The sequence below is a fragment of the Somniosus microcephalus genome, unplaced genomic scaffold (assembly GCF_052327205.1).
Source record: "Somniosus microcephalus isolate GS21.2 unplaced genomic scaffold, FLI_Smic_1.0 unresolved_chr4, whole genome shotgun sequence".
Classification (NCBI taxonomy): Eukaryota; Metazoa; Chordata; class Chondrichthyes; order Squaliformes; family Somniosidae; genus Somniosus; species Somniosus microcephalus.
In genome coordinates this window covers 40,626,861-40,644,979 of record NW_028225182.1, presented here as the reverse complement: position 1 = coordinate 40,644,979, position 18,119 = coordinate 40,626,861, and positions in this window count along the sequence as shown.

Below are 18,119 nucleotides of genomic sequence, written 5' to 3'. Positions count from 1 at the left end.
GGCCAGGACCCTGGGGATAACTCCCCTGCATGTCTTCAAAATCAGTGCCATGGGATCTTATACGCCCACCTGAGAGAGCAGACAGGGCCTCAGTTTAATATCTCACCTGAAAGGCAGCACCTCCGACAGTGCAGCGCTCCCTCAGCACTGGCACTGGCGTGTCAGCCTAGATTTTTGTGCTCAAATCTCTGGAGTGGGACTTGATACCTTGTAACCTCCTGACTCAGAGGGCGTCGTCGTACGTGTCTTCATACTGTTCCCTTTGGGGAACTGTATGAAGTGGTGGAAGGATTTCTGGCCGCGATTAACGCTCCTTCCGTGACCGTAACCATCTTCGTACCAGCCATTAGGGGGTCAGTCCTACGGCGGGAGGGTTTTACGGGCTCCCACAACCCATACGAGGGGGGGGCCACCCACACGAGGGGGGGGGCCACCCACACCCACGGACGCAAGTATCCCGCTGGATGTCAACCCAGAATTTAGAGCCGGAGCTCCGACTCCACTTGCCGGGACTGTCTGGAGCGGGGTTCGAAACCCTACGCTTTCTGGCCCAGCGGCGGGGATGCTACCGCTACGCCAAAGGCCCACTCCTGACTCAGAGGTAAGAGGGGGCTCTAACTGAGCCATGACTGACACCACTATGTCCTGCTCGATCTAAGTAATCATATATTGCTCCCCTAGGTGTCAGCCGTGGCTCAGTGGGCAGCAATCTCGCCTCTGAGTCAGAAGGTTGTGGGTTCAAAGTCCCACTCCAGAGACTTGAGCACATAAAGCTAGGCTGACACTCCCCAGTGCAGTGCTGAGGGAGTGCTGCACTGTCGGAGGTGCCATCTTTCGGATGAGACATTAAACCGAGGCCACGTCTGCTCTCTCAGGTGGACGTAAATGATCCCATGGCCACTATTTCGAAGAAGAGCAGGGGGGGAATTCTCCCCACTGTCCTGGGCCAATATTTACCCCTCCACCAACATAACAAAAACAGATTACCTGGTCATTGCTGTTTGTGGGAGCTTGCTGTGCGCAAATTGGCTGCTGCATTTCCCACATTACAACAGTGACTCCACTTCAAAAATACTTCATTCGCTGTAAAGCGCTTTGGGACGTCCGGTGGTCATGAAAGGCGCTATATAAATGCAAGGCTTTCTTTTCTTTTTAATGATTCCCTCAAGCATGTTATTACTGATGTGAAACTAGTGGGCCTATAGTTACCCTCGGTCTGTCCTGTCTCCTATCTTTAAAGATGGGGACTACATTAGCCTCCTTCCTAGTCGACTAGGCCTGTATTCACTAGAGTTTAGAAGAATGAGAGGGGATCTCATTGAAACGTATACAATTCTGACAGGGCTAGACAGACTGGATGCAGGGAGGATGTTTCCCCTGGCTGGGGGGTCTAGAACGAGCTGTCACAGTCTCAGGATATGGGGTAGGACATTTAGGACTGAGATGAGGAGAAATTTCTTCACTCAGAGGGTGGTGAACCTGTGGAATTCTCTACCACAGAAGGCTGTGGAGGCCAAGTCACTGACTATATTTAAGAAGGAGATCGATAGATTTCTAGACACAAAAGGCATCAAGGAGTATGGGGAGAGAGTGGGAATATGGTATTGAGATAGAAACATAGAAGATAGGAGCCAGGAGTAGGCCATTCAGCCTCTTGAGCCTGCTCCACCATTCAATGCGATCATGGCTGATCATCCAAGTTCAGTACCCGGTCCCTGCTTTCTCCCCATACCCCTTGATCCCTTTAGCCTTAAGAAATATATCCAACTCCTTCTTGAATATATTTAATGAATTGGCCTCCACTGCCTTCTGTGGTAGAGAATTCCACAGGTTCACCACTCTCTGGGTGAAGAAATTCCTCCTCATTTCTGTCCTAAAAGGCCTACCCCTTATCCTTAGACTGTGACCCCTGGTTCTGGACTCCCCGAACATCGGGAACATCCTTCCTGCATCTAGTCTGTCCAGACCTGTCAGAATTTTATAAGTTTAAATGAGATCCCCTCTCATTCTTCTAAACTCCAGCGAGTATAAGCCCAATCGTCCCAATCTCTCCTCATACGTCATTCCTGCCATCCCAGGTATCAGCCTGGTGAATCTTCGCTGAACTCCTTCCATGGCAAGAACATCCTTCCTCAGATAAGGTGACCAAAACTGCACACAATACTCAAGATGTGGTCTCACCAAGGCCCTGTACAACTGCAGCAAGACATCCTTGTTCCTGTACTCAAACCCTCTTGCTACGAAGACCAACATACCATTTGCCTTCTTAACCGCCTGCTGCACCTGCATGCTTACCTTCAGCGACTGGTGCACAAGGACACCCAGGTCTCGTTGCACTTCCCCTTCTCCCAATCTATTGCCATTCAGATAATAATCTGCCTTCCTGTTTTTGCCACCAAAGTGGATAACCTCACATTTATCCACATTATATTACATCTGCCATGCTTCTGCCCAATCACCCAACCTGTCCAAATCATCCTGTAGTTTCTCTGCATCCTCCTCACAGCACACATAGATAGAGGATCAGCCATGATCATATTGAGTGGTGGAGCAGGCTCAAAGGGCCGAATGGCCTACTCCTGCTCCTATTTTTCTATGTTTCCAATCTAAGGCAACTGTCCCAGAGTGCAGTGAGCTACTAAGAATGTGGCAAGGGGCTTGCACAGCTCCTGCCCCACCTGCCTGAGGGAGGGAATTCCAAAGCTTCGGGTCTGGACACTTGAAGGAGGTGGAGAAGCAGAGGGACTTAAGAAAGGGGTTCTGGAGCATGGGGCCTAGGTGGCTGAAGGCCCAACTGATGAAGGGAGGGGGTGGAGTAATTGCAGTTATGTTTCTCCTCATTAAAATATTTTGGGACCATCGGACGTCCCAAAGCATTTTACAGCCAATGAAGTACTTTTTGAAGTGTATTGTAGGAAACGCGGCAGCCAATTTGCACACAGCAAGATCCCACAGACAGCAAGGAGATAAATGGCCACTTCCATCTGTTTTTAGGTGTTGCTGGAGGGATAAATATTGGCCAGATCTCCCCTGCTCTTCTTCGAAATAGCGCTATGGGATTTTTTATGTCCACCCGAGAGGGCAGACGGGCCTCGATTTAACATCTCAACCAAAAGACGGCACCTCTGACAGTGCAGCACTCCGGTGGGAGTTTCAGCCCAGATTCTGTGCTCAAGTCTCTGGTGTGGGGCTTGAACCCATGACCTTCTGACTCAAAGATGAGAGTGCTACCAACGGAGCCATAGTCAAGGGATAAACATCAGCCAGGACAATGGGGAGAACTCCCCTTGCTCTTCTTCAAATAGTGCCGTGGGATCTTTTCTATCCCGCTGAGAGGGCAGACGGGGCCTCGGTTTAACGTCTCATCTTAACTTTGAACATGAACATGTCATTAGTCCGAAAATGAAATGGATGAGCTTGGCTGATGTCAAGGAGATATGATCATTGACATGTTAGATGACAAACACCCTGCCTGAATCAGACTATATTGCACTGAGTTGCCACAGGATCGAGACAACTATGCTTACCAGTGTCGAAAAGCCGTCCGCTCTTTGTTATATCTAATGCTTCGAAAACCGCTGGCAATTGACTGTCCTGTGACAGCCTTGGCTCAGAGGGTAGCACTTTTACCTCTGAATCAGATAGATTGTGGATTCTGTAAGGTTCGCAAAATTCTACAGGTTCCCCCAAACCAAGAAGAGAAGAGATTTTTGGACTGTTTAAAAGAATATTGGGCCAAAAGTGGCTTAAAGTCAAAACCCCAGGATTTTGGCTATTTTAAAAAGGCATGTCCAGGCCTGTGGAAGGCTGCGACAAAGGAGTTGGGATGGGGCACTGTAAAAACAAACAGTTTACATAGAAACATAGAAGGTAGGAGCAGGAGTAGGCCATTTGGCACCTCAAGCCTGATCCGCCATTCAATGCGATCATGGCCGATCATCCAAATTCAGTACCCGGTCCCTGCTTTCTCCCCATACCCCTTGATCCCTTTAGCCTTGAGAAATATATCTAACTCCTTCTTGAATATATTTAATGAATTGGCCTCTACTGCCTTCTGTGGTAGAGAATTCCACAGGTTCACCACTCTCTGGGTGAAGAAATTCCTCCTCATTTCTGTTTTAAATGGCCTACCCCTTATCTTAAGACTGTGACCCCTGGTTCTGGACTCCCCGACCATCGGGAACATTCTTCCTGCATCTAGTCTGCCCAGCCCTGTCAGAATTTTATAAGTTTCAATGAGATCCCCTCTCATCTTCTAAACTCCAGCGAGTACAAGCCCAATCGACCCAATCTCTCCTCATACGTCATTCCTGCCATCCCAGGTATCAGCCTGGTGAATCTTCGCTGAACTCCTTCCATGGCAAGAACATCCTTCCTCAGATAAGGCGACCAAAACTGCACACAATACTCAGTGTGGTCTCACCGAGGCCCTGTACAACTGCAGCAAGACATCCTTGTTCCTGTACTCAAACCCTCTCGCTACGAAGGCCAACATACCATTTGCCTTCTTAACCGCCTGCTGCACCTGCATGCTTACCTTCAGCGACTGGTGCACAAGGACACCCAGGTCTCGTTGCACTTCCCCTTCTCCCAATCTATTGCCATTCAGATAATAATCTGCTTTCCTGTTTTTGCTACCAAAGTGGATAACCTCGCATTTATCCACGTTATATTGCATCTGCCCATGCTTCTGCCCAATCACCCAACCTGTCCAAATCATCCTGGAGTTTCTCAGCATCCTCCTCACAGCACACACGCCCACCCAGCTTTGTGTCGTCTGCAAATTTGGAAATATTACATCTAGTTCCCTCGTCTAGATCATTAATATATATTGTGAATAGTTGGGGTCCTAGGACCGATCCCTGCGGTACCCTACTAGTCACTGCCTGCCACTCGGAAAAAGACCCGTTTATTCCAACTCCTTCCTTTCTGTCTGCCAACCAGTTCTCTATCCAAGTCAGTACCTTGCCCCCAATCCCATGTGCCTTAACTTTACACGCTAATCTCTCATGCGGGACCTTGTCGAAAGCCTTCTGAAAGTCCAAATACACCACATCCACTGGTTCTCCCTTATCTATTTTACCAGTTACATCCTCAAAAAATTCCAGTTTGAGTATTTGGCACAAGCCAGATTGTCTGGGAATGTTCTGGACCGTCTCAGTCATTCTACATAAAGACAATAGGCCGACGGAAGGACAGTTACAGAGCCATCAAGAATATGAATAATACAGTACATGCCACTGATCAACAAAAGGGACCCTGACCCCAGCAGTCGAAGACAATCGAACAACAGTTTAAACCACTCAGAGAGATTTCCAAAACCACTTCACACACTTAAACCGATTTCGAAGCAATCCCGAAACTAGTTTAAAATCAATTAAAAGTAGATGGACCTCGATAAAGAATTTAAAACTATTAAAGTTAACGAGCCCACCAAAATTAACAATGAACAGAGAAGATCTGGTGGACAGATAAGCAAGGCCTCACTACAGTATAATTGAGGCCTGCTTTTACACACAGACAGTTGTTCAGTCAGAGAGTCATACGGACAGTCAGTGAAGGTTATTCGGACGGTGTGTGAACTTGAAGGTACAGTTCGGACAGACACAGAAAGAGGCACAGCTCATTCGTGTGATGAAATATGCCATTCATCAGGCACTGTATTCCCTGTGTTTAGTTTAGTTTCAGTTTCATTTCCTTACCTCTATTGTATTGTGTGTAGGGCTCCGCCCATACCTGGCCCCTACTTAAGCAAGCCCCAGCGTGTCTCACAGCAGTACAGCAGATCTCTGGATGAGAGACACTTCTCCAATGTGTATTACTTTCTGAGTTAATAAAAGCCTTGCTTTGCTCCGTTAACGTCGAGTCTCGTATTCATTGAGGCACATCAATTTTATTAACTCAATTTTCAACGCAATGGACCAACTCTTGAAACCCGAACGTTTGGATTTGGACCCGCATGCTTCGGACGCATCGGCACGATTCGGACACTGGTTTAAGTGTATGGAATTCTTCCTGGACAATTCCGCAGCCATCACAGGCGCTACGGACGCTGAGAGTATGAAACTCGGAATCCTGCGGAATTGGGTAAGCCACCGGGTTTACCCCCTCATCCAAGACGCCGACACGTACCCGGCCGCCTGCGACATCCTAAAGGCGCATTACCAGCAGCCTACGAACGAGGTGTACGCTAGGCATCTGCTCGCTACTCGCACACAGCGACCTGGGGAATCGCTGGATGAGTTCCTAGTCACCCTGAAAACGCTTGGCAAAGACTGCAAGTGCCAAGATGTAAAAGCCGCAGTGTACACTGACGAGCTTGTTCGTGATGCCTTTATCGCAGGCCTCAGCTCCACTTACATCCGGCAGAGACTACTGGAAAAAACGGGATTGGACCTGAAACAGGCTGTGGACACAGCGCGATCCCTGGATGTGGCCCAGAGAAACTCGGACGCCTACTCTTTGGCCCGCACCGCCCACGCCGCCACGTGTGCACCAAGGGCGCCGCCACCTTGGAAGGCATCTTCCCCGCCCGGCAGCCCGACACCGTCGGGGCCCCGCTCTCCCCCCAGAAGCCCTACGACAGCCGCGACGCGTCGGGGCCCCAACTGCTACTTCTGCGGGCAGCCGAAGCACATCAGAAACCTGTGCCCGGCGAAAGGCACCACCTGCTTTAAGTGCGGTAAGAAGGGGCACTTCGGGAAGGTGTGCAGAGGGAACCCCGCTGGAAAACCCGCCACCGCCGCATGTGCGCCGTGGGAGCGGCCATCTTGGACGCCATCTTGCCCGACCTCGTGGGGTCCGCCATCTTGTGAGCAGACAGCGTGGACGCCATCTTGTCTTGATCAGGGCCCTACAGTGGCATCGGTCACAGTGGACCAGACCAGACCGCACCCGCTATCCAAATCAATGGTGGACATCGAGGTAAACGGGTGCGGGGTTAAATGTTTAATTGACAGTGGAAGCACGGAGAGTTTTATCCACCCTGAACTAGCACAACAACTCTCTCTAACGGTGGTCCCTGCTCGGGGCACCATCTCTATGGCTGATAAAACCCAGACATCGACCATTATGGGTTACTGCGCGGTACAATTGTCCGTTAACGGAACTGTATACGATAATTTTAAATTACTAATCATGAAGAATCTATGTGCGAGCGTGATCTTGGGCCTGGATTTCCAGTGCCACCACCAAAGCATCACGCTCAATTACGGTGGGTCCCAGCCGCCCCTCACAGTGTGCGGTCTGGCTACCCTGAAGGTAAAGCCGCCTTCGCTATTCACGAACCTTACTCCCAACTGCCGGCCAATAGCGACCAAAAGCAGGAGGTACAGCTGGGAGGACAGGCGGTTTATCGCGACCGAGGTAGACAGGCTCCTGAAGGAGCGCATTATCGAACGCAGCAACAGCCCGTGGCGCGCCCAAGTGGTGGTGGTGAGGGGTAGCGAGAAGAAGCGGATGGTGATAGATTATAGCCAGACGGTTAATCTATACACCCAGCTAGACGCCTACCCGCTACCCCGCATATCCGAGATGGTGAACCAAATCGCCCAATACCGGGTGTTCTCCACCATCGACCTCAAGTCAGCGTACCACCAGCTCCCTATCAGACCAGAGGACCGCCCGTACACTGCCTTCGAGGCGAACGGACGCCTCTACCAATTCCTCAGAGTCCCCTTTGGGGTGACGAATGGGGTCTCGGTCTTCCAGAGGGAGATGGACCGCATGGTCGATGACCACCACTTGCAGGCAACCTTCCCCTACCTCGACAACGTCACCATCTGCGGTCACAACCAGCAGGATCACGACTCGAACCTCGAGTGGTTCCTGAAAACCGCACAAAAACTCAACCTCACTTACAACGAGGACAAGTGCGTTTTCAACACCACGCGCCTCTGCATACTAGGCAGCGTGGTGGAGAATGGGGAAATTGGACCAGACCCCGACCGATTGCGCCCCCTACGGGAGCTCCCCCTGCCCAACACTCCCAAAGCCCTGAAAAGGTGCCTGGGGTTATTTTCTTATTATGCCCAATGGGTCCCCAACTACTCCGACAAAGCCCGCCCCCTCTTGAAAGCATCCTCTTTTCCGCTCTCTGCTGAGGCCCACGCCGCCTTCAAAAGCATTAAGTGGGATATTGAGCGGGCCACGCTACAGGCAGTGGACGAGAACACTCCCTTTCAAGTGGAAAGTGATGCGTCTGACTTTGCCTTGGCGGCCACCCTCAACCAGGCGGGGCGGCCCGTAGCTTTCTTCTCGAGGACCCTCCACGGGCCCGAGATCAGACACTCCTCCGTGGAAAAGGAGGCCCAAGCCATCGTGGAGGCAGTGCGCCACTGGCGGCACTACCTAGCCGGCAAACGCTTCACCCTACTTACCGACCAGCGGTCGGTAGCGTTTATGTTCAATAATAAACAGAGGGGGAAGATTAAAAATGATAAGATTCTTAGGTGGCGGATCGAGCTCTCCACCTTCGAGTATGACATCATTTACCGGCCAGGGGCCCTTAACGAATCCCCCGATGCCCTCTCACGAGGGATGTGTGCCAGCGCCACCGGGGATCGGCTACAGACCCTCCACAACGACCTCTGCCACCCAGGGGTCACACGGCTGTTCCACTTCATAAAGTCCCGCAACTTACCCTACTCGATTGAGGAAGTTCGGTCTCTGACCAGGAACTGCCGCACTTGCGCTGAGTGCAAGCCTCGGTTCTACCGCCCAGATAGAGCCCACTTAATCAAAGCTACACGGCCCTTTGAGCAGCTCAGCTTAGATTTCAAGGGCCCCCTCCCGTCAGTCGACCGCAATGTTTACTTCCTGAACATTGTGGACGAATACTCCCGTTTCCCATTCGCCTTCCCCTGCCCAGACATGACCAGCGCCACGGTCATTAAATGCCTCAACAGCCTGTTCGGTATGCCGAGCTACATCCATACGGATAGGGGGGCGTCCTTCATGAGTGAAGAGCTACGCCAGTACATGCTGTCCAGGGGGATCGCCACGAGCCGTACCACCAGCTACAACCCCCAGGGTAACGGCCAGGTGGAGCGAGAGAACGGGACACTATGGAAAGCAGTCACTCTAGCTCTAAGGACCAAGGGCCTCCCTATCTCCCGCTGGCAGGAAGTCCTCCCAGATGTGCTCCATTCGATACGGTCGCTATTGTGTACTGCCACTAATGCCACGCCTCATGAACGAATGTTTGTCTTTCCCCGGAAATCCACCTCAGGCGTATCCATGCCGTCATGGCTCTCCACCCCAGGTCCGGTATTTGTACGAAGGCATGTGAGGGGCCACAAGACGGACCCCCTCGTGGAGTCAGTGCACCTACTCCACGCCAACCCCCAATACGCGTATGTCCGGCACGCCGACGGAAGGGAGGACACCGTGTCCATAAAAGACGTCGCCCCAGCCGGTAACGACAACAACCACGACAACAACAGCAACAACGATCACAGCAATTCTTACCCACCCACTATCCTTTCACCACCCCCGGAAGAACATCGACCAACGGTGCCCCCACCAACTACCCCTTCAACAACCCTGGCGGCGCCCCCGGCAGAGACCCAGGAGGCCACCGGGGACACCCAGCCGACACCCGCGGCACCACAACAGCTACGTCGGTCACAGAGGACTATCAAACCCCCGAACAGACTAAATCTGTAGAAGGGGTGAATGTGATGAAATATGCCATTCATCAGGCACTGTATTCCCTGTGTTTAGTTTAGTTTCAGTTTCATTTCCTTACCTGTATTGTATTGTGTGTCGGGCTCCGCCCATACCTGGCCCCTACTTAAGCAAGCCCCAGCGTGTCTCACAGCAGTACAGCAGATCTCTGGATGAGAGACACTTCTCCAATGTGTATTACTTTCTGAGTTAATAAAAGCCTTGCTTTGCTCCGTTAACGTCGAGTCTCGGATTCATTGAGGCACATCAATTTGAAAGACATCAGCCTCGGGACAGTCAATCGACGATAGGACAACAGAAGGAGAACGGAAGGAATCGCGGCAACCAAGGGTCCCAAGAAACAAACAACCAACAATATTACCAACAACTAGGTAATACTGGGCCACCGCGACCAACAAGAAACCAACCTGGAAGAAACCGAAGATCTGCAAGTTTTTCCCACTCTACAAACTATTCCTGCGTTTGGTGAGCATTTCCTGGTCCTCTGGAATTCAACCTAGTTAGTGTAGTGGGATTGGGAGGGGTGAAGTATTTTGTCTATTGTCATTCTCCCTCACATATTCCGAAGTGTTCCCCCAATTTTAGAGTGATAAGATTCTTGTGTTGTGTATATTTTCTTGTCTCAATTAAAAACCGAAGTTCTTGTATCAAATTCAGTTGTTTGCTGCAATGTCATTACAACCTCCAAATAAGTCCAGGTCTAGAACCAAGGGAGTGGGAGCGATTCGAACCGCTCAGGAGTCAGAGGCAAAGCTGACCACACACACCACCCCTTACAATTCAAGTTCTGCTCCTGAGACTTGAGCACATAATCTAGGCTGACACGCCTGGTGCAGGACTGAGGGAGGGTGCTGCACTGTCGGAGGTGCCGTTTTTCAGACGAAACATTAGAGCAGTAATTGTACAGCATAGACGGAGGCCATTGTGCCTGTGCCGGCTCTTTGAAAGACAATCCAACTAGTCTCATTCCTCCCTGCTCTTTCCCCATAGACCTGCAATTTTTTCTTTTACAAGTATATATCCAATTTCATTTTAAAACTCACCAATGAATCTGCTTCCACCGGCCTTTCAGGCAGTGCATTCCAGATCATAACTCGCTGCGTAAAAAAAATTCTCCTCATCTCCCGCTCTGTTTTTTTTTGCCAATTATCTTAAATCTGTGTCCTCTGGTTACTGACCATCCTGCCAGTGGACACAGTTTCTCCTTATTTAGGCTATCAAAACTCTTCATAGTTTTGAGCGCCTCTATTAAATCTCCCCTTAACCTTCTCTGCTCGAAGGACAACAACCCCAGGCTTCTCCAGTTCTCTCCACAGAACTGAAGTCTCTCATCCCTGGTACCATTCTGGTGAATCTAGATGTTCCTGAGGTCCAGTCTATCTCTTCAGGTAAATGTTAACAAAAAACAAACACCCATGGATCAACATTTCTCCCTCACCCCCCCAAAAAAACCAAATGAACTGGCTAATCATCTCACTGCTGTTTTGTGACATTTCCTTGTATAGAAACATAGAAACATAGAAGATAGGAGCAGGAGTAGGCCATTCGGCCCCTCGAGCCTGCTCCGCCATTCAATGCGATCATGGCTGATCATCCAAATTCAGTACCCTGTCCCTGCCTTCTCCCCATATCCCTTGATCCCTTTAGCCTTAAGAAATATATCTAACTCTTTTTTGAATATATTTAATGAACTGGCCTCCACCGCTCTCTGTGGTAGAGAATTCCACAGGTTCACCACTCTCTGGGTGAAGAAATTCCTCCTAATTTCAGTCCTAAATGTCCTACCCCTTATCCTTAGACTATGACCCCTGGTTCTGGACTCCCCAGCCATCATAAACATCCTTCCTGCATCTAGTCTGTCCAGGCCTGACAGAATTTTATAGGTTTCGATGGGATCCCCTCTCAATCTTCTAAACTCCAGTGAGTATAAGCCCAATCGACACAATCTCTCCTCATACGTCATTCCTGCCATCCCAGGTATCAGCCTGGTGAATCTTCGCTGCACTCCCTCCATGGCAAGAATGTCCTTCCTCAGGTAAGGCGACCAAAACTGCACACAATGCTCAAGGTGCGGTCTCACCAAGGCCCTGTACAACTGCAGCAAGACATCCTTGCTCCTGTACTCGAACCCTCTTGCTACGAAGGCCAACATACCATTTGCCTTCTTAACCGCCTGCTGCACCTGCATGCTTACCTTCAGCAAAATGGCTGCTGTGTTGCCTGCATAACAACAGTCGCTGCACATCGTAGTACGGAATTCAATGTCAGTAAGCACGAGGTGATGCATTTTGGTTAAAAAAAAAAGCAGTACTTATACTCTGAATGGAAATAGACTCAGAGCAGCGGAAGAGCAGAGGGATTTGGGAGTACAGATCCACAGGACGTTAAAATGAGCACCTCAAGTCGGTAAGGCCGTGAAATAAAAAACGAATGGAACTCTAGGTTTTATAACAAGAGGCATGGAATATAAAAGCCAAGAGAATGAAAGAAAGACTTGCATTTATATAGCGCCTTTCATGACCTCAGGACGTCCCAAAGCGCTTTACACCCAATTAAGTACTTTTTGAAGTGTAGTCGCTGTTGTAATGTGGGAAACGCGGCAGCCATTTTGCACACAGCAAGCTCCCACAAACAGCAACGTGATAATGACCAAATAGTCTGGGTATTTTTTTGTGATTAGTAAATATTGGCCCAGGACACCGGGGAGAACTCCCCCCCCCTGCTCTTCTTCAAAATAGTGACCGTGGGATCTTTAACGTCCACCTGAGAGAGCAGACGGGGGCCTCGGTTTAACGTCTCATCCGGAAGACGGCACCTCCAACCGTGTAGCACTCCCTCCGTACTGGCACTGGGAGTGTCGGCCTAGATTTATTGTGCTCAAGTCTCTGGAGTGGGGCTTAGAATTTCATGACCTTCCGACTCGGAGGCGAGAGAGAGAGTAGAAACATAGAAACATAGAAGATAGGAGCAGGAGTAGGCCATTCGGCCCCTCGAGCCTGCTCCGCCATTCAATGCAATCATGGCTGATCATCCAAATTCAGTACCCGGTCCCTGCTTTCTCCCCATACCCCTTGATCCCTTTAGCCTTAAGAAATATATCCAACTCCTTCTTGAATATATTTAATGTATTGGCTTCTACTGCCTTCTGTGGTAGAGAATTCCACAGGTTCACCACTCTCTGGGTGAAGAAATTCCTCCTCATTTCTGTCCTAAATGGCCTACCCCTTATCTTTAGACTGTGGCCCCTGGTTCTGGACTCCCCGAACATCGGGAACATCCTTCCTGCATCTAGTCTGTCCAGTCCTGTCAGAATTTTATAAGTTTCAATGAGATCCCCTCTCATTCTTCTAAACTCCAGTGAGTACAAGCCCAATCGACCCAATCTCTCCTCATACGTCATTCCTGCCATCCCAAGTATCAGCCTGGTGAATCTTCGCTGAACCCCTTCCATGGCAAGAACATCCTTCCTCAGATAAGGCCAGAGTGCCACCCACTGAGCCACAGCTGACACAAGGTGACAATGAGCCTACATAAAACCTCAATAACACCTCAGTTGGAGTTCTGTGTGCCGTATTAGACTTCACACTAAAGGAAGGTATTGAAGCTTTAGCGAGGATACGGGACATTCACTAGGATACTGCCTGTTGCGAGGAAATATAAACACGCAGAAAGACTTGAAAAATTGGTTCGTTTTTGTTTAGTACAATGCAGATCACAGAATGATATGGCAGAAGTGTTTACAATTACAAAAGGATAAGACAGGGTAGCTAGAAGCAGACAGTTTCATGGTTGTTGAGTCACGAATAGAGGGCCTTACATGCAAGACCAAATGTAAGAGATTTAGAACAGAGAGCAGGGGAAACTTCTTTACACAGAGAGTCGTAGGCAGGCGCAGCAGGCGGTTAAGAAGGCGAATGGTATGTTGGCCTTCGTAGCGAGAGGATTCCAGTACAGGAGCAAGGATGTCTTGCTGCAGTTGTACAGGGCCTTGGTGAGACCACACCTTGAGTATTGTGTGCAGTTTTGGTCGCCTTATCTGAGGAAGGATGTTCTTGCCATGGAAGGAGTGCAGCGAAGATTCACCAGGCTGATACCTGGGATGGCAGGAATGACGTATGAGGAGAGATTGGGTCGATTGGGCTTATACTCGCTGGAGTTTAGAAGAATGAGAGGGGATCTCATTGAAACATAAAATTCTGACAGGACTGGACAGACTAGATGCAGGAAGGATGCTCCCGATGGTCGGGGAGTCCAGAACCAGGGGTCACAGTCTAAAGATAAGGGGTAAGCCATTTAGGACAGAGGAGAAATTTCTTCACCCAGAGAGTGGTGAACCTGTGGAATTCTCTACCACAGAAGACAGTAGAGGCCAATACATTAAATATATTCAAGAAGGAGTTGGATATATTTCTTAAGGCTAAAGGGATCAAGGGGTATGGGGAGAAAGCAGGGACCGGGTACTGAATTTGGATGATCAGCCATGATCTCATTGAATGGCGGAGCAGGCTCGAGGGGCCGAATGGCCTACTCCTGCTCCTATCTTCTATGTTTCTATGTAAGGCTGAGGGTTTCACTTCCAAGGTCAGCGGCTGTGACAGAAAGAACATAAAAACATAAGAAATAGGAGCAGGAGTAGGCCGTACGGCCCCTCGAGCCTGCTCCGCCATTCAATAAGATCATGGCTGATCTTCTACCTCATTTCCACTTTCCCGCCCGATCCCCATATCCCTTGATTCCCTTAATACCCAAAAATCTATCGATCTCTGTCTTGAATATACTCAATGACTGAGCATCCACAGCCCTCTGGGGTAGAGAATTCCAAAGATTCACCACCCTCCGAGTGAAGAAATTTCTCCTCATCTCAGTCCTAAATGGCCGACCTCTTATTCTGAGACTGTGACCCCTGGTTCTAGACTCCACAGCCAGGGGGAAACATCCTCCCTGTATCTACCCTGTAAAGCCCCTTAAGAATTTTATATGTTTCAATGAGATCACCTCTCATTCTTCTAAACTCCAGAGAATATAGGCCTAGTATATCAACATTCAAGATTACATTGAATATGTGAAACTGGAGTAAATAAGGAGAAACTGTTTCCACTGGCAGGAGGGTCGGTAACCAGAGGACACAGATTTAAGATAATTGGTAAAAGAATCAGAGGGGGAGATGAGGAGAATTTTTTTTTTAGCAGCGAGTTGTTGTGATCTGAAACGCGCTGCCTGAAAGGGCAGTGGAAGCAGATTCAATAGTAACTTTCAAAAGGGGAATTGGAGAAATATTTGAAAAGGAAAAATTAGCAGGGCTGTGGGGGAAGAGCAGGGTGAGTGGGACTAATTGGAGAGCTCGTTCAAAGAGCCAGCACAAATGGCCTCCTTCTGTGCTCTCAGATTTTAAGATTCTATAGCCTAGAAATTCGGTTGAGGTGCCAAAGTGGCGCCAAGTTCGCCTGGGCGCTGATTTTTGCGCAGCGTTCGGAGTAATACCGATTGGCAGAAATTCAGTTTCAGTGCCCCTAGAGGGAGACGGGGCGAGGCTCGAGGCGCTCTGCGTCTCTCTTAGGGCGTTGAAACTGAATATCGCAGCGCAACGTGCCGCAGCGCCACACGCTGCGGCACGGCACGCTGCGGTACTGCAGGCCTTCCTCCCATTGTTAAGGGGGAGGGGCCTGCACCAGTGCGATCCCCGATCGCGAGTGCCGGCAAAAGAGCCCGGCACCGAGGAGAAGTGCCGGGCTCTCGGGAAACAGCCGGCAATGCCGCGGGGGGGGGGGGGGGTGCGGTCAGGAGGCCGGGGACGGAGGTGCTGGCAGGGGGCTGCCGAAAAAAAGCGGACGCCCCGCACCTCCACCTTAACTTGCGCCACTGCCGGCACAGCAAGGCCCCGTGAACCAGGCACGGGTAGCGAACGGCGCTACAGCGGCGTTTGCTACCAAATATCGCGATCGGGGCACTAATGGGGCGCTGCGCACACCGATGACGTCATCGGTGGTGGCGCAGCGCAACAGGCTAACGCCACCATTAGCGCCCCCGCTGAATATCGCGGGAGGCGCAGCCAGTGGCGCTACAGGCACTGACTGCCCTCTTTAGGCGTTAACAGGTGGCGCTACATACCCAATTTCTCCGTAGCTAAAGAAAGAACTTTCATTTCTATAGCGCCTTTCACCACCTTAGGACGTCCCAAAGTGCTTTACAGCTAATGAAGTACTTTTAAAGTGTAGTCTCTGTTGTAATGTAGGAAAAGGGGATGACAGGATCTGGAAACAGGGTGAGTTTATGGGATGTGGGCTTCGCTAGCAAGGCCAGCATTTATTGCCCATCCCTAATTGCCCTTGAGAAGGTGGTGGTGAGCCGCCATCTTGAACCGCTGCAGTCTGTGTGGTGATGGTACTCCCACGGTGCTGTTAGGGAGGGAGTTCCAGGATTTTGACCCAGCGACGATGAAGGATCGGCCGATATACTTCTAAGTCAGGATGGTGTGTGACTTGGAGGAGATCTTGGAGGTGGTGGTGTTCCCATGCATCTGCTGCCCTTGTTCTTCTAGGTGGAAGAGGTCGCGGGTTTGGGAGGTGCTGCCGAAGAAGCCTTGGCGAGTTGCTGCAGTGCATCTTGTAGATGGTACACACTGCAGCCACGGTACGCCAGTGATGGAGGGAGTGAATGTTTAAGGTGGTAGATGGGGTGCCAATCAAGCGGGGCTGCTTTGTCCTGTATGATGTCGAACTTCTTGAGTGTTGTTGGAGCTGCACTCATCCAGGCAAGTGGAGAGTATTCCATCACACTCCTTACTTGTGCCTTGTAGATAGTGGAAAGGCTTTGGAGAGTCAGGAGGTGAGACACTCGCCGCAGAATACCCAGCCTCTGACCTGCTCTTGTTGCCACAGTATTTATGTGGCTGGTCCAGTTAAGTTTCTGGTCAATGGTGACCCCCAGGATGTTGATGGTGGGGGATTCGGTGATGGTAATGCCGTTGAATGTCAAGGGAAAGGTGGTTAGTCTTTCGCTTGTTGGAGATAGTAATTGCCTGGCATTGAGTGGTGCGAATGTTACCTGCCACTTATCAGCCCAAGCCTGAACGTCATCCAGGTCTTGCTGCACGCGGTCATGGACTGCTTCATTATCTGAGGAGTTGTGAGTGGCACTGAATACTGTGTTGTAACATCTATGTCTTCCTATGTTATTCTTTATGATGTGATCATGTGCTTTATGATAAATGAAAGCTTTTCTTCCACTTAATGTCCCAAGAAGGCGCTGGCCGTCTCCAAAGGTTAAAAGGGAGCGACATTGCAGAGTATATGACCTTACATCGTACATGTAAGTAGCAATGTTAATCCTTAAACAGCTGAATATTTTTAAGTGGGATGCAACTTGGCAACTGTGGCGCATTATCGCGGGGGGGGTGGGGGGTGGAGATTGCGAAAATTTAAATCGAGTTCTGCAGAAATTGCCAGTGGCTGTTTTTTTGTTATCAGCGGAACCGTTTCTAATGAGAGAAGCGCCCGTACAGGTTAACAGGTGATCCGGTCATTATTACATTGCTGTTTGTGGGAGCTTGCTGTGCGCAAATTGGCTGTCGCGTTTCCCACATTACAACAGTGACGACACGTCAAAAAAAATACGTCATTGGCTGTAAAGCGCTTTGGGACGTCCGGTGGTCGTGAAAGGCACTATAGAAATGCAAGTTTTTCTTTTTTGTACCATAGTAAACAGAGTTGGACAGGTACTTGAGGATGAGCAACTTACAGATATATGGGATGTGGCATAAAGGGATCAAGGGATATGGGGAGAAGGCAGGGACAGGGTACTGAATTTGGATGATCAGCCATGATCTCGTTGAATGGCGGAGCAGGCTCGAGGGGCCGAATGGCCTACTCCTGCTCCTATCTTCTATGTTTCTATGGCACTAAGCACGACTGCTCTTTCAAGGAGGCAGCACAGGCACGATGGGCTGAAAGTCTTCCTTCTGTGCTGTAGGTTTCTAAGAACCTATGGGGAAAAAATTCCAACAACCAAATTGGTGGGTTGCAGTTACTTTCGAACCAGTTGCTTCCTGCCAGGACTGGCTGGATTATTCAGCAATTGGTAGGGATTGGATCTGTCATCTCAGGACAGGGGATAGATTTACTTTGCATCAGAAGGTTGTAGGTTCAAGTCCCACCCCAGAGACTTGAGCACAAAAATCCAGGCTTAATACTCCAGTGCAGTGCTGAGGGAGCGCTGCACTGTCGGAGGTGCCGTCTTTCAGATGAGACGTTAAACCGAGGCCCCGTCTACTCTATCAGGTGGGTATGGTAACATAGTGGTTACATTACTGGACTAGTAATCCAGAAACCTGCACTAATGTAGTTCAAATCTCATGGCAGCTGGGATATTTAAATTCATATTAATTAAATAAATCTGGAATGAAAAGCTAGTATCAATAATGGTGACCATGTAAC